General features: G+C 39.7%; 1 long non-coding RNA gene across 1 annotated transcript in view; it reads left to right on the forward strand.

Annotated features, from left to right (window-relative positions):
• Window positions 1-207: 207 nt before the first annotated feature.
• LOC133279467 (uncharacterized) overlaps window positions 208-25136 on the forward strand; it is a 176971-nt gene continuing 152042 nt past the window's right edge. Inside the window, exon 1 of the long non-coding RNA XR_009746897.1 lies at window positions 208-245. This is a non-coding gene — a long non-coding RNA (uncharacterized LOC133279467). The remainder of the gene's footprint in view (window positions 246-25136) is intronic.

Raw genomic sequence — 25136 nt, forward strand, 5'->3', positions numbered from 1 at the left:
ATATTTCCATTCCAGTCTGCAGACTTTTAATTGCATTTTTGATCCCTTAGCCTTGCCTGCTGAGTGCCTAGGCTCTGTAACTCAGATTTTTTCTGGTTTGCCCTTTTGCTCTTTCAACTCATCAGTTTGCACCAGTTCACTGGCCTCTGTGGTTGGCTTCAGTGGGTATTTGTAGCAGAGTTCTCTGTTGTAACATCCAGACATACTTCTCCCTCCTACCAGCAATGAAGTGTTTTGGCTGGAAGGTATTTCATAACACATTTTTTCTTTTTTTTGATTCTTTTTCCTGTTAGCCCTCTGATCTATCTTCTGGCATTTCTGAAATGTTGTGCGAGTCAATATTTCTGTCCATCAGATTAAAATGTCTATCAAGATGTCTCTTGATCACACCAGACCTTTGAGTAGCGGCAGTTATGTACATATACACACATCCCAGGTTCACCTTTGTGCCACAAAGACCACTGAGATTCCTCTTGCCTTTTATCAACAGAGCTTATATTTTAGGCCACTCTCTTCTGTAAACACTTTAAGCACTAAACTGAGTGCTTTATCCAGAACTGCTGATTTTTCAGATTCATTTGATTGCAGCACTGTACTACCTGGTGCCGTTTGTGAATGTGCATGTTGCTCCTCAAGCGCATAAACAGAGTCAGTCTCCTGAAGCCTCTGTTCACAAATTGACGTGTTACACACTGGGGTAATGGATTCTTGTGTCTCGTTTCCTTATGTATTCCTATATGTATTTCCTTATGTATTCCTATATGTATTTCCTTATGTATTCCTATATGTATTACGGCAGTTCTGAACAGGGAAAAGTAGCCAAAATTGGAAACTTGAGGACCAAGCTTCTTCTCAATTTTGACTGGTTTGCTACTAGAATTAGGAAATTCCTTTGCTCATTCTGATTTCAATTTACTCCAGTAATGGCATAGTTTGGATGGAAAAAATCAAATCATAATTAGCAAGTTTACCAATCAGTGCAGCACACTGTTTGCAATTCTAACATTGCTGCTGCCATGTTCAACATTCTGGACAGAACCTATAATGGGAAGAAAGTTCCCTGTTTCACCGGGCAGACTATGAACTCCCCTTCCACTATAATGCAGTGATTCAGCGATTATTTTTGTCTCCTGTGTCTGTAGTACCTTGGCAGCACTTTTAACACTGGCAGTCAGCCTGAATCCAGGAGCTCTGATTAAGCAGCTCTGGCTTAGTGTCTTCAGAAGACATGCTTGAGCCCCAGAGATTTCTATTTTATGTAGTTGAAATCTAGATGACTCTCTGATAGTTTGCAATTATTTTAAATAAATCTTTTCTAGTCTGGGAGAAGAGTAGTTTACTCGGCCTGGAACTCCTGCCGAACTGCAGCACAATGTTACTAAGAGGAAAAGTGCACTTCTGTTTACAGTATGCAAAACATTGTTGTGTTTGGGGGTTTTTCTTATCTGAATTTAGAGGGAGACCTTTCATCTTATTTCTATATCTAAACATGCTTCTGTGTCTTTACCGGTCAACTAAAAATACTATGAATGCTGGAGAATGTTAAAATAAATGCACAGCTCCCATTAAATTTGTACTGAAGCTTGTCTTATTATAGTGATTCTTTCTTTACTAAATGACAATGTTTCTGTAAAACAGTATTTGTGGTGGGCATTTCTGTGGGTGAATTGAGAGGAAGTATATGCTCAGGAGCTTATCTGCTGAAATCATGTATAACAGCCTGATACAAGCTTTTCTAGAGCTTGGCAAAGCAACTAGATCATAGCTGCTGCAGTGATGTCAACCTAATATGTCCTACAGAGAACTTGAGGTGACTACTTTGGAGTGCCTTTTACTGTAGCCTTTTCCTTAGAGGTGCCAACCTAGGATGAAAGACTTGCAGGAGAAGAGGTCAGAGAAAATAGCAATCTGACCACCAAGCCTTATTATAGGTACTGGAGGATATTCACTGCCCACTGGAGCAGTAAGGATTGGTGCTGTCTCTAAGGGTTTTCCTTTACTAGTACTAGTGCCTGGCACTGATCACACATCAAGAGCCACTGAGGTGATAGTCCAAATTCTCTTTTTTTTTTTTGTGTAGAGCTTGATGTAAAGCAAGTTGCCTCTATTTAAAGTCATAATGAACATCAACACTAATATTTCTGCATAATGAATAGCCTTCAAGAGTGCAAATTACATTTTTTTTCTGCCTATATATTTAGGTCTGTACACTAAAAGAAATACAAAAGTTAATTTCCCTCAGAACTGGGGATACTTATTCCTGAATGTTTACCTACAAGGAGATTTTATCCATGCATCTGTATTCAATATTTAATGTTAGGGATTTACAGAAATAGATGTTATAAATATTTTCAAGGGATCTCATTTTACTGATAAAGTATATAGGATAAAGCTGCAAAGGGTGTGTGTGGGAATATGAGCAAGAGCATTTGCCAGGCTGATGAACTCATTTTCAATTGGTTTGATTCCTTCCATTTGATACAAAAATGGTGTGAAGTAGAAGAGAACCAGGTCCATATAGGCAAACCAAATACATTCTTCATGTTATTCTGTGGGTCAAAGGAATAACTTATTCCGAGCAGAGAGAATGCTTTAAAGTTCTATGAAGTCCTACACTAAGAATTGAAAGCATTTTTGTTCATCTATCCTACTTCTGTTTGAGAGCTGATTTTGGCTTCATGTGCTTGTAACTGAAATTTGATGTTGTTCATATTAAAATATCATTGATATGCAAAATGGCACACACTGACTGTTTGATTTGCAAATGGCTGCTTTAAAATGGATGATCTTGAATATTAATGAAGCAGGCTTTCAAACAAATTGCCATTTTCTTTCCCTTCTCCTGTCCCCTTTTTTGATGTAGGTGCAAAGGGTTTGACAGTATGGAAATTATGAAAATAAGCAAACTCATTTCATCAAGTGCACCATTAATTATTCATTAACTATTTGAAAGGCAACATCTCATCTCTCCATATATATAGTGTCATTCACATCTACTCTGTATAGTGTTCTCTGGCTTGATTTCAGTAGGTGTTTGTTATTCAGTTTTATAGTAACTTTGTCAAAAGACTGTGGCTTCCTTAATCAGATTCTTTTGAACTGATAGGACCATTAGTGCTCCTGTTCTAAGTACATGGGCGTATCAAGTGATGTTTTATGTGCAGTGCATACTTTTGTCAAAGCATCATACAACATCGTTTTACAGCGAACTGAAAGTTGCCTTCATCCTTAAGATAAGCATTCAGTTCATCCTCTGCATCCTGCTCTGTAGACCAGATTTGTTTAACTCTGTAGTGATTTCTATTCTCAGAAATCTATACTCCAAGTCCTGATGAAGAGGTTAGAAATTGTATTGTAATGAACTTCTTCAAAAAAGGCCAAGTTCTGTCATGAAATGAAGTAAAAGGTAAGTATGAACTAGGTCTTGTTTAAAATCAAATTATAAAATAGTCCTGAAGGTTATCCTGTCTTTAGTAACTTTAAGGAATAAAGATAAAAAGAGTTAGCACAGTAAACTGCCTTCAAATCCCAGATGAATTTTGCGTAGATCATCCTAAGCAGAACCAATGTTGCTTTGACTATAAACCTAGGTCATAAAATCACAGATCCAATATCTAGTCATAGGTCTAACATATAATGTTAGGGTGTCATTCAGAGAAGCTTTGTGAGCTGATTGGCTTTCCTTGGAGACTAGAAACATTATGGACTCACACATAAACATGTAAGACCTATGGAAGTGGGTTTTCTGATTCTCACTAGACTCTGAATGACATTATTTTGATCTTGTTTCATGCAAATAAAAAGCTTTTCACAAATAAGTTCTGAGTGTCATGTAATTAGATGCATTTGGAAATCAATAGTGTCTGAATAAGTGATGTTGAAAAATTATTAGCAACCGCCTAATCAGCTACACAATAGAGATCACATACACTGCCCTAATAAGAAGGAGAGAGGCCATTATCAGCAAAAGTCATGCAGCTTCAGAGAGAGCAACAGATGCCCAAAGACAAGGTTGATAATAAAATCAGAAGCATCCCTGTCTATGTAATTTATTCAGTTTACTATGCTCTTTATCCAATTTGCCATATGCTATGGGATATAAATTCTGAGTATGTGTTGAGTTTTTTTTCCTCTTATGCTGATAATTACACAAAAATACTGAAAAATTCACTAGGAGAATGCTAAGGACCAGGTGAAAGGACCTGTAAAAACAAAAGCATTGCAAAGAAATTCCTCCTTTGATTATGGTATGGCCATCAAACCTGAGTTTGGCAACTTGTGGTAATCGTATGTTGTGTGGACTATGCTGGACTAATAATTTGCCAATGAACTGCACTGTCTAGACCTTGATATCGGCAAAAGGGAAAAGGATGGGATCTGAAACCATGGGGTTTTGTTTTCCCTGGTGAAAGCTCCTGGAGGAAGGGAGAGAGAAAGGATGAAACACTGTTTTTTCCTAGGCTTGGCTTTTTGTAGGGTTTGCCTCTGTGTGAAAGTATATAGTGGTCCTAGTCTTGTAGAGCGCTAATTCTATAGGTGGCTGTGTTGGGAAGATGGCAGAGCTCTAAAGCATTGTTTGTGGCCATTAATGTACGTTCTTGTCAGAGGGAGTCTGAAGTCACAGAAGTAGCAGAAGATTTTGGTGCTATCTTGTTCTCTGCAGTTAACCTGCGCTCACTAAACCTCTGCAGCTCTATACTGCTATCCAGATGTACCTCACTGCAGTACCAGGAACATTTTTCTCCTGTGTAAATAAATGAAATATTTCTAGATTATATTTATAATTCTCCAAATGTCAAATTGTTGGAGACAACAGAGTTAATCTGTGGCTTATTTCCTGACAAGACCTGCCTGTCATGGCTTTTTTTTTGGGTACGGGAGAATACCGTCAGGCATGGCAGGGAGCTAGAAGCTAATAATGAAACATGTTTATTTTCAAAGAACAACAGAACACTCACCTAAAGGCAGACAATCTGAGAATGTGTTCAGAATGCATAATTTAGCAAATTTTAAGGAATAAGAAACAAAGCCTGCAGTTAAATTAAATAGCCAATTAAGCTATCTGCTTGGCTGCAAAATATCTTCTTGACAGACAATTAGTTCTGGGCAAGTCAAACATTTCAGCTATGAATTCATATGGGGCACTTAGAGAAACTAATCTATATTAGTTGTGAGGAAGTGGTAAACTGGAAAGCTGCAGAATTAATATGGAACTTTAGAGTATGTGGACTTCCCTACAGTCTTGCCACTGAATGGGGAAGGAAGTGGTGATTTTTCTGCATGACCCTGTAGTACGTTTCTTCTTTGTAGAATGTCTTGAGGAAGATAATATTACTGATTTCTGATTAATACTGAAGATACTGAATGCCAATTCGATTTTAATAGCCAGACACAAAAGAAGAGCATACAAGATTACAGGTAATGCAATGTAATGAATAGACTTCCAAAAAGTTTTGCTACAATGGAATCAAAATCTCTCCTCTTGATTCAAAGCTTTACTTTGCTGGTGGATCCTGGAAATTGATTTTCTCCTTTACTCTAGAGTCTCTTCTTCCTCTCAGATGCACGCCTCTCTTGCTGACTGGACTTTGTTGACTGCCAGTACACAGCACCGCTGACATTAGCAGCAGAATCTTCTGCCCTGCCAAGAGAGCCAGCATGGTGCTTTTCAGCAGTGTAGGTCAACTGGTATTTTGCCATCCCAAGTCAATCAGCTGCAGCTGGCCCCAGGACTGGGCTGCTTCTGCCCAAGCAAGAGAATAGGAAAGGGAAAGGTATGGTGCTATGGAAGTCATCCCAGAACTGACTTTGGTGTTTTAACTGCTTCTGGAGGAAGCAGGAGCAAGGAACAGTTGGAGGAATGAGAAATGACAGTATGTGTTTCTGTAAGACCCATTTAAAAATCTTACAACTTATCAAATGTTCAGCCTGAATGCATCTGTTACTACTGCTTCATTTGCATGAGAACTGTGTGTTACAGAATGCCCCTTCTAATTTTCCTTCAAAAAACCTTGGCTGTTAGTGACTTATATGAGGTAAAATAGCCCAGGATACTGCTAGGGATGTAGAGCTGAAGTTCTATTAGTGCTTTTAAATTTTTATTTTCTCCTTCATATGTCTCCTCTTTCACTTAAGAAATTGCTCTTGCTCCTCTTTTCTTTGTTTCCTGAACTTCTATTGAGTAAAAGTTTTGGATCTAGTGGAAGACTCCCGCTAGAGATGATTGCTGTTGGAGCAATCTTTGGGTAAGTGATTGCTGCAGGGCTGCCCAAGTTATTGTTAAACATGATACCTCTATCTGCTGCCTACTTACAGATTAAGAACAAAGCATATACGTAGTCAGGTTACACTTTTGATACCTCAGGTAATGAAATAAAACATTGTTGGTGCCATCGAAAGCCATGGAGTTACTTACACATGAAGTACCCAAGAGTACAGTTTAGCTCAAAGTTGCTTCTCAAATTGCATCCTCTGCTACAGGAAATAACAAACAATAAAACAGACTAAGAGAAAGTGCATAAATTGGGTAGACTACTACTGAGCTTCATTTGCCTTTAGTTCCTTGAGCACAATACTAATATAGTATGCCTAGTTTGCCCAGTCCTTTGGGTTTCCAAGTAGCTACTGGGAATGAGAGAGATAAAGCTGTAACTTACCAAAGGTCCCTGGTGATGTCTATTTATTAAACGTTTATTACATGAAGAAATGATTCAGCTTTTCAGCTTCTTTTACAATCTATGGCTATTTACTACATAATTACAGCAGTCTTGTTATGAAAAGGTTCTGTCACAAAACTGTTCCTAAGGGCTAGTCAGTCATCTTATTGCCACTCTGAGCATTTTCCTTCTTAAAAGGGTGAGGGTGATATCAATCTGTGTGGCTTATCCAGGGCTCCAGTCCTTCATGTACTTCTCCCCTACCTTGCATTTTCCATGCCATACAGGTTACATGTCTAAAAGTGGATGCTCCCTCATTACCCCTCCCATATGCTGCATATCCTCAATAGTGCTTGTATACTTATTGTGTCTCTGCAATGGCTTTCCTATACCATGATGAGTGAAATACCTGGGACCTATAATGGTACCAGTATGTGACCGGTCATATTTATTAGACAAAAAGATAAAGCTGGTGGAAAGAAGGAAAGAAATATCAGCAGTCTCCTGGGTGTGATGGAATGCACTTCACAGCAGCTTGTTCCTCTCTGCCTGATCTCCAAAGTTATCAGTTAAGAGACAAACCCCAGGCGGCTCTGTACAGCACCATCTACAAAAATAACTTATGTTCATGACAGATATTTATTCACTGTTCTGGTGATTATGAATTCAGGTTGTGATGAATTCTGTACATCTGAAAAGGAATGGAAGTATACTGATATTAAGTCTGAGCTGTGTATTTAATGCCCCTATTAATAATATGTGTAAAATCTTTGTAACCTGCAAAAAATAATTTAAGGACAGTACTGAGATGTTATACAAGATGTATCACCTACAGAAGAAAAAAACTCCTTTCTTCTGTATTTTGTATAAATAGATCCTACCTAAAGCTTGTTTGTTTAACTTGATTCTTTTGAGATGGTAGGGAACTAATAGGGTAGTATATGGACCACCTTACAAGGCAAATACATTATTCATAAGGAAGTATTGACTTATGTACCATACCTCATGTGTTCTGCCTTCAATTTGGAAAGCCATCATTTGTCTTCTTCATAGTTTGACATTTTCTAAATCTTACTGAATACTCTACTCACTGGTTGCCTTCTCTCATTGGGATTTAGCTGGGCATTTGACCTTGCCAGCATTCCTGACTCTCTTTATCAGGAAGATTGTGTTCGAAAGGGGTAATCTGTAATAGGTGTCCTCTAATGATTAATGTAATGGAAAAAATAATGGAAGGTTCTGGGGAATACATTCAACATTTTTTAATTAGAGAACTTCTACATTTCAATTAGTTATCAGGAAGTTGGTCGATTGGGTATTATTATTCCTTTCAAAGATGGTAGGTTTCCCGTCCTTCCACTCCCTGCTTTCACAGAATGTTAATTTAAGAAGTGGCTTTCTTGGGAGTGACATCATTTTTATTTCACAAGTTTTGTAAGGGTGAAGTCAGTCAATCCCCAGCATGGGACTGCAGTTCTTGTCCAGTTCATGCAGGTGGGGCAGTCTGCTCCCATGAGGGTAGCTTAGGGAAGCAGGAAGCATGGGGTAGAGAGGCTGGAGAGAGAGGGATTGTCTCATGCTGAATCCTCTCCCCTCTACCCCACTTCCCCAGTTTAAGTCAACTTGATCCTGCAGTAATCCTGGATGTTGGAAGTGCATGTGAACTGGAGTGCTTTTAGAAAATGGTTTTAGCAGCCTGTATCTTGCTCTGTCTGGAAAGAAAAAGCCTGTTGTGTAGAGACTCCAAATTTCACTTGGTTCCAGCTGGAGATTCAGTAGGGAAGGGTACAGCTATGTGCAGGACCTCAGACAGAATAACCTGGATGATTCTCAGTGAAGTTATCTTCCCCATTTATTTCTGGTTGAAGTGGTTATGTTGTGCATTTCTGTGCCCTTAATAATAAAAAAAAGAAACCACCCATTGCCCTTTGAGGACAGAATTTAATGAGTGATTTTAAAATGAATGGTTTTTACAATCTCAGCTCTTATACACCCATCCCACCCCCAAGAAAGAAAATCACCAAAAAGACAGCACCCAAAAGCAACAGCCCATACATTTATTTATGTTTCCATTCTGTTATGTACTGTCCAGGAGAGGAGCAGGGAAAGATGACATTTTGTCCTCTTTTTGCAAAACACCTGAAGAAAGGTTTTGGGCTTCATGGGTTAATTCATTTGATTTGATTTGGTTTTGATTGTATTTTGTTTAGTGTATTTCCCAGTTCTCAAGGTTTCAGGTGGGTGGTGATGAATTCTGCAAGCTCCTACGTAATTCTTTGCTGTGTGATATCACAGTGCTTCTCCAAATCCCATGGATAGGAGCAGGAAGCCTCCAGACTTCAGTTACACTAGAAATTGTGATAAAGGACTTACTGTTCCTTTAGTATAAGGGGAAAACCTCCCTCCACAATGTGTTTGCTTTGTTATTAACTTCTGCTGTAGAATAAGTCTCTAGGGATGCATAATGGCAAATGAGATAAAGCATGTGGGGAGTTCTTTTTTCTGTCTTTCCTTGCATCCAGATTTTTATCTCCCCATTTCAAGCAGTTTCATCTACCTTTCATTAGGGCTCATTGTTATTTCTTGCTACTAGAAAAATTAATGTTAGAAGTGAAGTTACTTGGGTGATCATTCTTAATACCCACATTTGCACATATGACAAAAGTTTCCTGCTAGGCCCCTCCTTTTCTTCCTTGTGTCTCATGTTTTAGCTTGCAATAGAAACATTTGTCTGATGCACACTTGGAAGTGAAACATCGCTTGCTTTTTTTTCCTCCATGTTGTTGCTTAAGGGGAAAAGTGTGTCAGGATGATCTATTGTGGGCAGTTAAGTAAATCCAGCTCCAGTTTGTATTCTTCATTTTTATCAGTAGAACACTTCCTATGGCCTCATCAGGGCAATTTAAAAATATGCAAACTATTGTCAGGTTCCATGGAGAAGAACAAAAGGATTACTGAATAATTCAAATTGAAGCTCTAGTGGTGTGTCTGTCTCCAGCTCTGTCATTTTTCATTGTGGTATATATAAATGACTGACTAGCTGCCTGTGTCCTAGTCTTAGGTGTTGACCTTACTGTACTGACAAAGAGATTCGTTACTCATTTGACAGTAACCTTTTCAATGCAATCACTTCTATGCCATACAATATTAATGGAGTGACAATGAATAATAAATGCTTTCCAAGACAGCCTGCTTGTTTCAATTAGATCACTGGATTTCCCAGGAGTGGCTCCCATATACTGTCAGGTGTGATGTAGATGCTCGTGCTGGCAAGAGCAGCCTGATGCTTTAAGAAGAAAGGGTAATTGGCGTTGCTTGAACATCTATAGGCACGGGATACTATGTAGTAGATAATCAAGATTTCATAAATTGATGCTTGGCATGGAGCTGTACATATGTATGGTGTAATATGTGAAACACAGCAGAGATTTTAGACCAAATGTATGTGGAATCTCCAGGTCACATGGGGAGTGAGGTCCAAAGTGGCATCACACCACTGCAACCAACTGGGGAATAAATCATGCCACCCAGAGCAAGGACAATTTTTCCTTAGCTGCCTCCTAAGATGAGAACCAGAAGACCAACTACATCAAGTGAATGTATACCAATGTACACAGCCTGGAGAACAAACACACCCAGTCAGAAAGTTTCGGTATTATAGGAATAACTGAAACATGGTGGGAAAATTCACATGACTGGAGTATAACAATGGCTGGCTATAGGCTGTTTCATAAAGGCAGGGTAGAAGAGGAGGAGTAGTCATGGTTTGGTTAAGGAGAACCTTGAATGTATAGAAGTCAGCTAAGGCTGACTTCCACATGAATTGTGGAAACCCTGTTGAATGTCTCTAGGTTAAGATCAGAGGAGTCGTCTCCAAGGGGATTCTTACAGTAGGTATCTGCTATCTGCTACGAACAGATTTTTGGATCTTGCTCCAAAACAAGACAATAAAGCCAATGAAGCAGTATTTGAAGCAATCGGTGATGGACATTATCTATCTGGATTTCTCCAAGGTTTTCAACAGTTTCCCACAGCCTCTTCCTAGAGAAACTGGTATGTTATGGTCTAGACAAGCGGTTTGTGCAGTGGGTGGAGAAGCAGCTGACAGGCTGCACCCAGAGGATGGTGGTAAATGACAGGCTAGAGCTGACATTACTTTAGTGTGGTGCTGGGTGTATGGGGGATTGCTGCACCTATCACGCACCTTGAGACCTTATGACCATGTACCATTATTTAAGGGTGTCTACGAAGAAGACTGAGACACCCTTTTTACAAGGAGTCACATGGAAAAGACGAGTGATGGGTTCAAGTTACTCCTGGGGAGATTCTGACTAGGCGCAGAGGAAAATTTTTCATAAGAACAATCAGGTTTGGAATAATCTCCCCAGGGAAGTGGTGGACTCCCCAGTGTTGGACACTTTTAAGACTCGGCTGGACAGGATGCTGGGCCATCTGGTCCAGACTGTGCTTTTGCCAATAAAGACTGGACCGTGCCATCCTTGAGGTCCCTTCCAACCTGCTATTCTGTGATTCTAGGATACCAGGTATAAATTTAAAATGAAGTTTCTCTGTTGCTGACAGTTGGAACAGTGTGCCATTACCAAAACCTGCTTCAGGATTCCTGTAGGCATTTCTCACAGGGCAATAAATAATCATGTTTCTCCTCCTATGCAGCAGGACAAAAGCCCTGCTTTTATAGCTTCATGCATGGTTTTATGCTTGGTAATAATCTGAATTTGTTTCCATTGAGGAACTATGTTTGGAAAAAAAAGTGTTTTCTGGTATTTCTCACCTAAATACATTGGCTTGCTGGCTGCCCTGCAGGCTGCCCTGTAGGGGGAGAGAGTCTGTTTGCAAATAATACTAAACACAGTATTTTGGTGAATCTAAAAATATTTCTTTTGGTTTATTCTTTTGTTTTTCCTCCTGAAAGTGTCTTGCAAAGGCAGTATTTGTATTTCATGTGTCTCTGTGTGGGGGTTGTTTAGTCTTCTGTTTCAGCCAGGGACCTGCTTATTCTCCATAGGAGGAGAAAGAGCTATGGGGCTGAAGAAAAGAGAGAGAACACAAGCAACTGACTGAGTTCCTCCGTTTATTTAGACCCTTTCTGAAGCTTAATTAAATTGAACACCAAGTGTCCCAGGTAAGAGCCTTTTTGCCTGTCTGACTGGCACATGAATTCTGGTAAATGTAGCTGGACTTTCTTCTGAGACCAGACCTGTTTCTGTATAGATACAGATGTTAAAGGTAAGAAATTTAGCTGGACTGAATCTTCCTATACGGAAGGACTACAAAATGCTTCCAGGCAAGGAGGCCTTTCCAGAAAGAAGAAGTGGAGCGGGTCAGACTGTGTGTTTATGCTACTTGCATAGAGGGAATAGCAGAAACAAAGTAGGCTGGCTCCAGGTGAGAGTGCGCTGCTGTTTCTAAGGTATTGGTACTGAAATGAGTGGGGTTGTAGATAGCTGGGGAATCTGAACTGGAATCACACTACCTTCTTTCGCTACTGTCAGTGGTAATGACAAGCTCACTTGATATTTTATGGCTGTAACTTCTGAGCCACAAAATTTCCAATTAAATCTGCTTTACCTCTAGGTAGTTAATGGTTATGTTAGTATTTCCCATTTATAAGATTAGAGTTATTTTAGATTTTGCTGTAGTTCCCTCAGATAAAGTAGAGAGAAAGATCTTTGGGCTTTTTTATGCTAAACCTTTGACACTGTTTATGGAGCAGGCTCTTGTTTGCAAGTAATTGATGTCTGCATTTTCCCAAGGACCTAGTAAAAGAAAAAACCAGAAATAATGTGTATTTTGCAAAATTGTAAAATGTAGAGGTTAAAGCTGAGTCCTTTTTCAGAACAGGACTGACTATGCTATTTTTAAAAAAGAAGACTTGTTTCAGAACTGGTCATTCAAGTTGCTTCCCCACTGTGTTTTTAGACAACCCATTGATAATGTCAATCCTTAGTTGTTAACTGGTAACCCTTCCACAGCAGGAATTCCCTTTTTCTATATGGCTGGTAAGTCAAGGAATGCTTTAGTGCTCTCTACTGGTTGTTTTCCTGACATCCTTCAATGACACATGTCCAAACTCAGATCTCCATTTCAGCATGGGTTTCCTTTGGAGTTGTGTGAAGTAAGCAGGGCAGCTACTGAGTGCACAGGTGGTACAGTGTCAGTAATGTTCATGGGTGAGGTGTTCTCTGGTCTGATGCTTTACTGGGGACAGCCATAGCAACTGTTGATGGTGGACTGGATAGGGACTTCATCTCATCCCTTCCCCAAAGCCATTCTAAAAACTCTTCCCTTCACTGGGAAGAAGTAAGGATCTGGCAGTACTTTCTGCAGTCCCTCTCTTCAGGGACCTCAGCCTACACAGTCTGAAGTGCCTCCCTTTTCATGGAAACTTCACGGAACAGTCTTTAGGAGGAATGGAAATGGGAGTGAAGGTGATAGTGCAGGAGGGGTTCGCACATGAGACAGCCATGTCTGAGGGAGAACCACCCCAGATCTGTGCAGCCTTCTGCATAAGGAGATGCAGTGACCTGGTTTGGAGTCTCATGAGCCTTTGCTTGCTGTTACCCACAAGGCTGTCAGCTAGACAATGTTTCAAGAATGTATTGTACGCTCCATTAATTTCTGTGAGCCTTAACAATATGAGTGTACTGAACTGTTTTGCACTTCTTTACAGCATCTGTCTTCTGTCCCATTACATTCTGAATGCTGCTTCTGCATGATAACTTAATTGCTTTATGTCATCCTCAATGTTTAGCTCTTGAGCTTGAAAACCTGAGCAGGTGTTTTAACTGAATATGTGAGTGTAGATGGATTGTGAAAGCATGAATGTTCCACAAAGAGAAAGGCTGCCAGATCCTGTTCCGTTGTCTGTATCGGAGCTGGCTGACCCAGCTGTATGGTGGTAGGACAGGATCAGGAGATCATTTGTTGCCAGATCTTTGATAATATTGTGTTATCATATCATGTTGCAGTAATAGATGTGATGATATCGTGTATTATCATACCAGTACAGATATGATTCTGCCAGCCACCGAAGCAAACCAAATCAAACAGCCATGGAAACATCCTGAACACAGAGAAATCATGCAGGCATCCCCTGTGGTTGAGGGCCTTGCTTTTAGGAAAGAGCACAATGTGAAAGACTGCATTCCTCCTCAATCCGTGACCTGCGTTTGCTTTAATGAAACAGCTTCAGGATGAGCACAAAGTTAATTCTGAAGGGTCCAAGGGTCTCCAGGTAAAACTGGAGGACAGGGTTTGGCATGTGATTTCCAGTTCAGTGACATCAGGGCTGAGGTGATTGATGTAACAGCTTATTGCTCTCCAGAAAGGTGTCCCTAACTGAATTTAATAGGGAAGTTTTTCAGAAAGAAATTTAAAATATAAACATAGAATAGTTCAAATTTTCTTTTATCTTTGTCTCCTCTCCTTCTCTTCCTCTTCCCACACATTTTCTCATGACTGTTCTGCTTTTCTTTCTCAGACCTTTCCCAAATTCACTTTAGCCTATTAAGTTTGTAAACATTAACTCCAAGTGATGATGCCATTTTATGAGGAAGAAGTGCCAGGGGTGTTTGAACCAACCAACCAACCTGGTGTTGCTGTAATGAAAAAAACCCCGAACCATGGAGTGGCTGTAATTATGTTGCAGATAGCAATTTGTCAGTGAAATTATTTTGAGGAAAAATCTACTCCCAAAGTGCCAGTGAGCCAAAAAACAGGTGATGAAGAACATTAAAAATGATCATTTTTGGGAATATCTTCCAGCTCCTGCATGAATAAAACAAAGTTATGAAATACAGATATACACGCAGGTGAAGGCAGTTCACAGCATCTTTAGGTATACATCAACCAGTCTTTGTGCCATAAATTTTAAACCACCTTGTGCCCCTCTGGGTATTTAACTTGCAGATGAATTACTTTTTGCTTGCATCAGATGCATCACATGTGGGTAATATTTATGCAAATCACAAGCTATTCTTCATGAGCTTACTTTATGGTTAGATATTTGAAATCATGTCTTTGTACTGGTTTGATTTTCTACCTTTGACTTGACACTGTTCTTCTAGTGGGAGAGGGTATTGGGTGCATTTTGATAAACAATGCTGAAGTGACAGATTTAGGCTTTAAATGAAATTGTGTTCCATAAACTGTGAAACAAAGAGTCGTAACTTACCCTTAGCTACATACATTTCAGGGAAAATTATCTTTCATGCTTTGATCTACACTGTATCATTTTACTGAGTGGCCTCATGTGCAGTATCAATCAAACCCACTGAAGATGGGTGCGAATCTCATTTAAAATCAGAGAATACAAATCATAGATTCATCTGCCTGGTGGGAAGGAAAATGTTCCATGAGTCCCAGTTCCTCCAATTACAACTGAATTATTTTGTATAACTCTAGAGAAGAAACTCCTGCAGTCTTAGTTCTCAAGCATTTCTCCACTTGGATTGACTACCCATGGGAGACGTGACCAGGACTGCCTGAGCCCTATGGGAGCTGGGCACCTAGCTCTCTTCCCAAACACCTCCTACCCCTGCTTGTGCTTCTCATAAACATCTAAGCCTGGGAAAACTAGAATGTCAAAGTTTCAGTTTTCAGTAGAATAGGCACTTTGAACAATCCTTGCCACAGGATGGTTGTCATGTAGGTGTACACACTACCTCACTATGGTCCCCAAGATGTCATAGAGAGTTCTTAGCCAGGAATCTATGTGGCGGATCCATTTATTATCACTCATGCCCTGATCAAGGGCTGGATCAACTGACAGACTGAAAAGGGGAGCAGGCAGATGAAGGAGGGGTGTTGCACCTTCCGGTTCACTGTCAAATGCTTCCAGGAGCTGCTGACAGGGAGTTCACCCAAAGCCCTGCAGGTATGGTGAAGGACTAGCCTTGTAGACTGGCTAGAGCATTCCTGAGAAAATAGTTCCAGGCTGCCAGTTCCCAAATTGCACTCTATCTGCTGCACTCTGAGCAGAGGGAAAGAAAACACAGGCAGGAAGTTTGTTCTGAGAACATTTTTTAGAGCTGGAGTGAGAGTGATTGTGTGTCAGATGGGGAATTGTAACGCAGGGCAATGCTTCTCTCTAAATACAGTTCTGTTTTCCAGTCATAGCTTATTGTCTCTTGCTTGATATTTGTAGCTTTATCAGTGTGTTGTCAGGGAAATAAGGCTTCTGATGTGATAAATTCTGTGTTAGAACTTCAGTCCCATGATAAATGAGATCAGAGATTAGAGAGAGAGGAAAACATTTTTTTCCTTTTTTTTTCTTTTTTTTTTTTAAATGCCAACAGTGGTGCTAATGAGCAGAAACAGGAGGGGAATCACCTCCTGAGGGGAGCTCTGTGAAGGGAGAGACCATGCAGAGCTTGAGAGAGTCCACAAACCTTTTCCCTTTTTATTTCTTCAGCTGGAAAATAGTTTTTAATGATTGTCCATTACACAGAGATATTCTCCAGGCTAAAGAGCTTATTTGGAAGAGCTGTGCTAGCTGCATTAGTAAGAAGAAATAAAAACGCTATATGTCATTCCTCTTCACCCAAGAACTGACTTCCAATAGGACTTCAGTTTGATGGGCAAGAAAAGGTGGTAGTTGTGAGCTGATACATCAAGCATGCCCTGAGCACTTAAGTGCTGTTGTAAATTAATAGTGATGAAAATAGATATCAGGATGGCTTTTTGACTAAATAACAGAATAAATAAATGCCCCCTTCCCTTCTTATCCAAGGTTTAGATGTCCATGTCCTTGCGCTTTCTTTTGGCTGCAAGACAAATTGTAAAAAGCTTATGAAGCCTCTCTGTGTACAGCTGCTCTGCCTCTGACTACCTACTGGGATAAATGTGCACTGGGTTTTACAGGCATGTAGTTCTAGATATTAAAACATTTAGTCTGTATCTCATAGAGTCCCTTCCAGCATTCCTATCCCCTCTTCCCCCTTACCTTGTCTCAAATTTACCAGCCCTTCCTAATGCTGTACGAGAAAAACCTTAGGAAGAAAAGAGATGTGATTATGAAGTTGTCCATACTTTGCACCATTCTGTAGTTTCATTTAAATTTTTTTAAACAAATTTACTGCTGTTTTCTACAGAACATGTGTTGCATGTCTGTAAAACACCACATTGGTCACACAATGCCAGAGTTTTGGATTTTGTAAGCAAGAGACTGGTCTTTCTGTGGCTATAGGAAAGCTGTGTTCTTTTCTTTTCCCTTCGGTACCAGTGCTTTTGTTAGTCAGCTTGGCATGAGCAGTTTATGCAAAGACAAGGAGAGGGAAGGTGTCGTTTTGTAACATTCCTTTCCCCGATCTGTGTCTAGTCTCATTTCTGTCCCTTATCTGCTTGGTTCAGACACCTGCAGGAGACAAAATGGGACAGTCTGCTTCAGGCTACTTTGATTCTAGCTGCAAAAGAAGTTACAGAAAATCTGATTTGCACTACAACAGACACCCATTTTTCATTCCTGAGCTTCCCCTTAGGAAACACACATTCTTATTTCTCTCAGATTTGTAGTAGTTTTTCCTGCCCATGTTTCAGTCTTGATGTCTAACCTAGTTCCTATTCTGACTGTTGCAGTGCCTCGGAGCTGGTAAGGCAAAGACAAGCCAACAAAATGATCTTTTGGATTCTCTTCTCTGGAAGCTGTGCTGCCTGCTGTCTGCTCACTGCCTGCCATTAACTGTAAATAATAGTATTCCTTCTTAATATCACTGCAGGTGAATCAGACTCTACAACTGCTGAGAAGCAGATATTTTCAAGTGCTGTTTGTTTTGCTTAGGACACTCCAGCTACTTGGCTTGGCCTGGTTTGGTGCAATTCTTTTGACCTGCCTGGAAGGGGGAATGTCTGTGGCTTCAGGAAGGCTGTATGAGTGATGGACTTTTGAAGAGTGTGGTGTCCCTCTGATGTCGCCTGTCGCCTGTGATGGAGCTTGTTGGGGGGGGGGGGGGCATGAGGCTGCCATTTGAGTTTTTCAGTGCTCTTCTTCAAGCTGATTTTTATTTCATGAGGAGGTTTGGGGAGTTTCACATTCTCCCTTGGTCTCCTATCCTTGAGTTTGGACTCTCAGGAAGAATACTTCCCACCCCACTCCCATTCTATCATATTTCAGAATGTTATTGTTTTCTCTTGCTTAGACTGTAAGAGCAGCGAGGGATGGGCAGCATGCTGCTGCCATGGCTCTGTTGTTACATAGCAGTGGCTCTAATGACAGCATTAAGTGTGTTTGTTAGCAATCTGAAATTCACAATAATGTGTCCCTTTCCCCTGTGCCTGTCTGGGGTCACTGGCAGGGACACTGCCAGTCTTTCACCTTCTTGTCTCTTTACGCTGGTTCTCCCTGAGGCAGGTGCAAGCTGTGAGCGAAAGACTGTGCAATGTTCAGAGGAAGGATACCCTGCGCTTTGAAACCTCATGGCATTTTTGTGATATGAGTAATAACCCCCCAGAATTTTCAGTCTGTATGGAGATGACCAATTAGTTACATCAAAAAGTGCATCATAATATACCTCACTCTACAGCATGCTAGGAACCTGCTGTGGATATATGTGAATGCAGAAGTCCTTTTCTCTTTTGCTCCTGGCTGTTTGTGCAGGTATCATGCGATGTGCTCATAGCCTGTATCAGCTGCCTGCATTTTAAGTATGAGAACATGAATTTTCAAAATGGAGAGAGAAATCCCATTTTAAATATACTGGGAGGGGAACATGTTTCAAAAATCACAAGAAAAACTTTAACATCTGCCCCTCTAGAAGGAAATTGTTGATGTTCTCATTTTATATCAGATAAATCTTTGAGCGCTGCAATGTTTACAAATTTAAATGCAGATTTGAAATAGAAGAAGTGACTAATTAATTTAGCTCAAGCTCTTAACATTTGCATTATTTTTAATTGAACATTTTGTTCACAGGGTTAGTGATTTTTACAGCAACTCAGACTATGCTTTTAAGTAGTATTATGCCGACAAGCGCCAGAAAGAGAGAAAAGTGTATGGAAAAGAGGAACTTATGGGTTTGTTGCTAGGAATCTGAAGACAAAAGGCTCTGCTGTTATTCCACTGCATCTCCTCTGCATTTCAAAATGAATGTTTTTGATTTCCTTCACATAAAGTGGGGCCAGAACTAGACTCTGCAGCTCTTAATTCAACTGAGAATAAACTTCAGTGTCATGGTTGTGAGCTGATGATCTCTGGGTGAAGGAAGTCTGGGAAGATCCTTTTTCTAAAGTTAACTATATTGCAAAAATAAGACAGGGCAAACTAGATGATCTTAAGGTCCTTTCCAACCCTAACTATTTCTATGATTTTTCTGCCTATGTGAGACTGTTCCAAGCTACCTACTTTGAGGAGGGGATGGGCAGGTAGAGGGCTTTTTACCTACAGGCTGCCTGAAAAAAAAAAAAGAAGCTAAACCACTTTCCCTGCTTTGCTGTTCCACCTCTAAGTTTCATTGCCTGTATGAGATATAATTACCCATAGGTTTCTTCTGTTTGTCCTAATTTTTTTCCAGTAACTTCATTCATTCTTCCATTAATTTCCTAGCATACTTGAGTAGCACAGTATCCAAAATGAATGCAAATGGGATTGGACAAGACCATTGCACTGGTGGTTGTCCTCACAAGGAGGAGATATAAATTATTTCTCCCCACAGATTCTGGCCACAGAGTCAGTCCAGTAGGTACCAGTGTAATAACAATTTTCCCCCTTTTTTCCTCCAAAGTGAAAGAAGAGACTTCTACCTGTGCCTTTTGACATTAAGCTGCAGGTGCATAAACCTCCTGCAATGGAAAAGGCAGAAAAGGTCAGAGCACCTGGAGAGCAAAATGCACTAGAAACTTGTAAAATTAGAACTGCATGGAAAAGATGCTTCATTGCCTCTGCTCTTGTCTTCTCTGAGTGTAAATTCTTTTTAGCTCAGGTTGGTTTTCACTCATGTAGGAGACTGGGTTTGTGTCGCACTCAACACTGGTATGTGATTTGGACCTGTAGGTGGTAAAGCAGTATAAATACTGGCACTTCTAAAAACAGTAAGCAGACAGAATTCTAGAAGCAGTGGGTCTAGGAGCTGGCCTGCACTCTTATACAACAGAAAATGTGTTTTGTAAATCATGACTAGGCTAGTGTTAGAATTTTTCTCTCCTTTCCATAATTCACACAGAGACAGCAGTGATTGCCTTATACAAAATTCTAGGAATCAGCTATGAGCATATGTATCTGTGAGGGAAGGGGAAACAACCCTCTAGAAAAGAGCTGCTCTGCAAATGGGTCAACATTCATATCTAAATTAGCCTGTAACAGTTATTTTGAAATACTGAAGTCATCCAGTTTGAATAATATCTAACACTCCTCTTGCGTGTGGAATGGTTATTTATGCAAAAGATGAACTTCAGACTGTTGAAAATATTAAAAATGATTACTATAGGCTCTAAACAGCAGAGCTTCTGTTCCTGATTTTGCTAGCTGGAGTGTTTTTTTCTTTCTTCCTGACTTTGTGGCAAAGGCAAAATGAAAGTTTTGTTAAAATCAAATAAACAAAAAAGAAAGAAGACCCCCACCAAAATGAAGTGAATGTTGGCAGTTTGTTTCCTTAGTTTTGGCCTAAAGGGCCTAGAGAGGGTGAAGATACAGCATGTGTCACTAAAAATCAAGGTGTACATTGAAACTATGCTGTCATAACTCCTATGAAATGATAGGTTAAACATTCATACTAATGGTGTAGGTTCTAACAGCATCAAGGAAATACGGAAACACAAGCTGACAGGGGCTCATAATGATCAAAGCCAATGTTGTTTCTGCTTGAGCAGACAATTTTGATTTGAAGGTAAGTGTGCTTGTGGGATACTTTTCACCAGCTTGTTGATCAAGGGAGACAAGGGGCTCTAGAAAACCTGCTTCAGTACATTGCATATTCTGTATTCTGTTCTGTATTTCTTGTGCTCCAAAAGTCCTTCTGGGATTTCTGCTGTGGTGTTTGAGAAGATTTTAAAATCTCACTACAGGAAGATAAACAGAGGAGGCAGAGTAACAGCCCTGTGTAAAAAAACAGCATTTGATAGTGTTTGCTTTTTATTTTAGACCCTTGAAGGAAGATAATCACCACAATGATTACGTATTAATGTGCAGAGCAACATAGTAGTGTCAATTTAAACCTAAAAATGCACTGGCTTGTTTATGTCTATTGGCACTTATTTGTTTCAGTTTGTTTATACAAACAATAGCTTTTGGGGCATTGTGACATATGGTGCCACTTACAGGAGGATCTGGCAAAACTTTGCTATCAATTGCAAGTCACAAATTTTGCTCCCCTAGCAAAAGGAAAAACATAAATCAGTTATTTTATGGAAGGATACTTGATGAGCTCTGGAGACTTGCCTGTCCGTTCCTCCAGTGTGGCTTGTGGGGTTTCATAAGAAATCTTGCTACTCACTTGTATTCTTCAGTATCACATGTATGCAGATGAAGGGCCTCCACTTTCTCCTCAGTGGTGACTGCGTGTGAATTGCTCAGATGCTTGAACTGGAGAGTTATGTATTTATATATTATTTTTTTTAATTAGAAAAATACAACGTATTTGTTATTATGTCATGCTGTTTCAGCAAACTCATCTTTCCTTTCATGCTGTCTTCTTCTCCCAAATTGAACTGAATTACTCTCCCTGCTTTTTTTGCCCTATCCTATCACAGTCCATTACAGAGCTACAAAATTACCCTTCTCCAAATTTGCAAACTGCTTCATACCAGCTGCTTATCTTTTGATCTTCCCATGTCTCCTATTGCTCTTCAAAGTTTTAAACCCAATACAGACAAAAGAGAAGTACACTTCAATTTTTGTTTTTTTTTTAATCAGCATCCACTAGTTTGAATTCTATGGTATTTATCCTTGTAAGAGAGAAGAAGAAATTGGCAAAAGGTGACTGAATGGAAGGTTGGAAATGTTGATGGTGCACTGCTTTCATAGATGCTATAACATGATGAGAGTGTTAACATGTTTTAGCGTGATTCAAGTCCTAATCTTCAGCCTGTTATTGATGCTGACAACTGTAGCTGAACTGGTATGACCTTGTAGGAGCCAATCTGTCCCGTTTTATTTGCACTTGTGCATGTCTTTGTATTCAAGCTTCAGTTCTGAACTATATAGGAAAACTGTAGAGAGTTGTACCTGTCAGCTGCTTCATATGTAATATAACGCCAAGCTAAAACTGCATGCTTATCAAAAGGTCTGTATGGTTGCAGTTTGGGAACAGAGTCGTCTGCCATTTGTAATAAAGACTCATGGAGTATGATTTTTGAAGTCTAGTCTTACAAAACCCTCAAGTGAAAAGAGGTAAAAGGCAAAGGAGAAAAATTTGCTCTCCTGTTCTGCTCCTGATATTAAACAAATTATGCTTAGTTCAGGGGAAGGGCACATTCCTTCTGTTTACTGTGGTACTGTGAGGTGACGGAGAAGAAAAGGAAGAGAAGAAAGATATGAGGAGGAGCTGTAAGTCTTGGTACCTAGATTGGTTTTTAGTTTTGTTTTGTTGCTGGTGGTTTTTTCAGTGGCTACCAATTTTAAATATCATCACTATTGAAATAGTTATTTGTAATCTTTGAAGGCAGCTTCTAGCTATCACTTGTGTTTAGTTGGGAAAATCTAGACAGCACTCCCATCATCTGGTGAATTCCAGCATTGACTGAATACATGAAAGTGTAATAATTCTGCAACAGCTTAAAAGGCACTGTCCTCAAATTCTAAGGGGATGCAACACTAAAACTTCCAGACAATGTTAGACCTTTTTCAATAGTTTTAAAGAGAGCCTGTAGCTGGTGCTTGCACATTTTGTGTGTTTGTGAACATTCAGCTGGGTAATGACTGTTTCATGCAAACAGAGGAGGGATTTCAGAACTCATTTCATGAAATCAGGCCCTCAGGTATGATACATCTGCTTTTCTCTGCAGTTCACCTACTGTATCTCTTAATCTCTCCCCTGTTAAGCTTTCTACAGTAGAGTAATAGCAGCAAACATAAAAAGAAAAAAATTACATATGTGCATCATTTCTTCCAATATTATTGATCCTACAGCAAACAATGATAGATTAAATGTTCTAATTTGAAAATGCAATTGTAGAACCTTGTAAGAAAGATCTCAAGCATTATAGTTTCCTTATGAAAATCTTGCTATTAACCTCTAGATTACATCATGCATATTGCATTATACTCTTTGATCTTGTTGAGGCAAAAGCAGACATAACGGCAGGGGTGTTACAGTGAAAATGGACTGTTGGAGAAAGAAGTCTTCTGGAATTGAATGTCAGTTGTAGGCCAAAATATCTTGGACTAAGGTATTAATTCTCTTGATAGGCAGAAAAACAAATAACGTTAACAGAAGACATTTTTAAAACAAAGTTTGCAGAATTTTTTAATTAGAAACTCAAATTTCCATTTAACTTTTTTCATTTATTAGCAGTCTGTAACTAAAATGCTCTTCTGCTTATTCCAAGTGAATATTGATTTGCAGTTGGGTCATCCCAGAGCAAGCGTGTGATTAACTGATGGGAGTACTGGGTTGTCTTTGTTCTGTCCTGTGTTTTTAACAGCAATACATTTGTGGGGTACATACACTGCATGGCTGGTTGTTCGGTCTGGGAGCAGGCATAGATTGCTGTGAATAGATGACACAGTGTCATATTTGGTTTGGTATGTGAAGTAGAATGTATTTTTAAAATGATACCTTTAACCCTTGTCTGTCTCTGCTTATAACCATAAATTCCAATTATCTTACAAACACTGCTGTTTGTTCAGCTTATTCTGCCAGATGTAGAGATGTGCAAAAATACTACTCCTTCAGGAAACAGAGCCAGAATTGTCTTTTTCTTGCAAACAAAGCAATACTTTGCACTTCCCAGTATGATGTCTTCTTAATTAGAGAAGAGGCACTGCTGAAGGTCAAAGCCTGTGACACTGGATTTCACTCAGGGTGAATCTTACCCAGAGGAGTCACCAGCTTCAGCTGTCACAGAGATGCTTTGGCACTGAAGGCAGAGCTCCTGCTTTCAGAGTGCCTGAAGAAAGAATCAGAAAGACGATGTGTATCACATTTCTCTGAGATACTGTGTGATTGCTGCCTGAGCTCTGAAATCCTTGCTCTTAGGTGCTGAATTTTTAGGCTTTAGAGACTGGGGAGTTATTTTTTTTGTTCATTTGTTTTTTTTTACAAACAAAATTTACAAATCAGGTGATTTTTAACTTACTGTTTTGTGACTGTTCTGTAGCAAGAATGGCCATTAGTGATCAGCAAATATATACGTGCTGAGGTTTTGTGTGATACTGTATTTTCATGGTGTTTTCATGGAAGGGTTTTCATGGAAGATGTTAGCCCTCTCCCACCAAATTTCGATTTGGGAAAAAAGATGTGTTTGCAACCTAGTTACATGCAGAAGTGGAGAACAGAAGTGTAAATGTAATGGTGTGCAGACCTTGGAAATGGGAACCTGTGAAATGGATGCTGGTTGAGATGTCCTGGAAGGAGGGGAAGTTTTGTCTTTACCCACAGTGTTCATCTAGCAGAAACACAGAGAACCATAGCCAAGGTTTGCACAGAACGGATGAGAGCTTTATCTTGCGTAAATTGGTGCAGTTCAAGTAAACTCAGCTCTGGCTTCAGCTGACATAAAGGGATGTTGGTCCATTTTTCTCTCATTAGGGTAAGCCTGTTATGTTCTCAAGCAATTCCATGTATTCCAGTGTTAATTTCAATATTGGAATTTGACAGAAATGTTCGTTGTACTTGCATAGTATAATTTTATATAGTTATTAGGTCTTTGTTCTATCTCAGCTAAATCTCTGCCTTCCATTCAGATGATAGAAAATAATAAGTGCACCTCAGAATTTTTCCTTGAAGTATCTATTTGAAACGTTTCCAGGAATTGAGTTTATAAAGGCTACAGCGTATCCAGTAAATGGTCTTTTACTCTATAGCTAACACTTTCCAGATGCTTTAGGTTGTTAGGACCATTCAGAAAATTTTCTAGTTGTTGCACTAGGTACGCTGTATGTTTTCATTTGTACTTTGTAATGGTTCTGAATCCTGCTCAACTGACAACATGTGCCTTCTCACAGGGCAACTTTATTCTCTGTTATTGGTATTTCTAGAATTTTGATGAAGTTTTTGTTTTCCATGCATTTTGTCAAGCAATATCCTAAGTTACAGGTAGGAGATCTCCAGTGGTGTGCGATACCTACGCTAGCCTTTACAAGTTGATAGGATCAGAAGAGGGAGATCATTAGCCTGAGCTGTCACGACAGGTCTTCAGTGCCAGGAAGTGTTTCTTAATGCCAATGAGAGAGGCATTCCAGTGATATTTGCAGGTGAAAAAGTAAGGTAACAACATAATTAATTTCTGTAGTAAGTTGACTGCTATCTAGCCTAGGAAAGGATCCATAGGGACTCAGCTAATAGATGAGAGACTGAACAGGCACCGCTT

Source organism: Pezoporus flaviventris, unplaced genomic scaffold (genome assembly GCF_033815535.1).
Source record: "Pezoporus flaviventris isolate CSIRO_AGI_PZ_B2104156 unplaced genomic scaffold, CSIRO_AGI_Pfla_v1 ptg000078l, whole genome shotgun sequence".
NCBI lineage: Eukaryota > Metazoa > Chordata > Aves > Psittaciformes > Psittacidae > Pezoporus > Pezoporus flaviventris.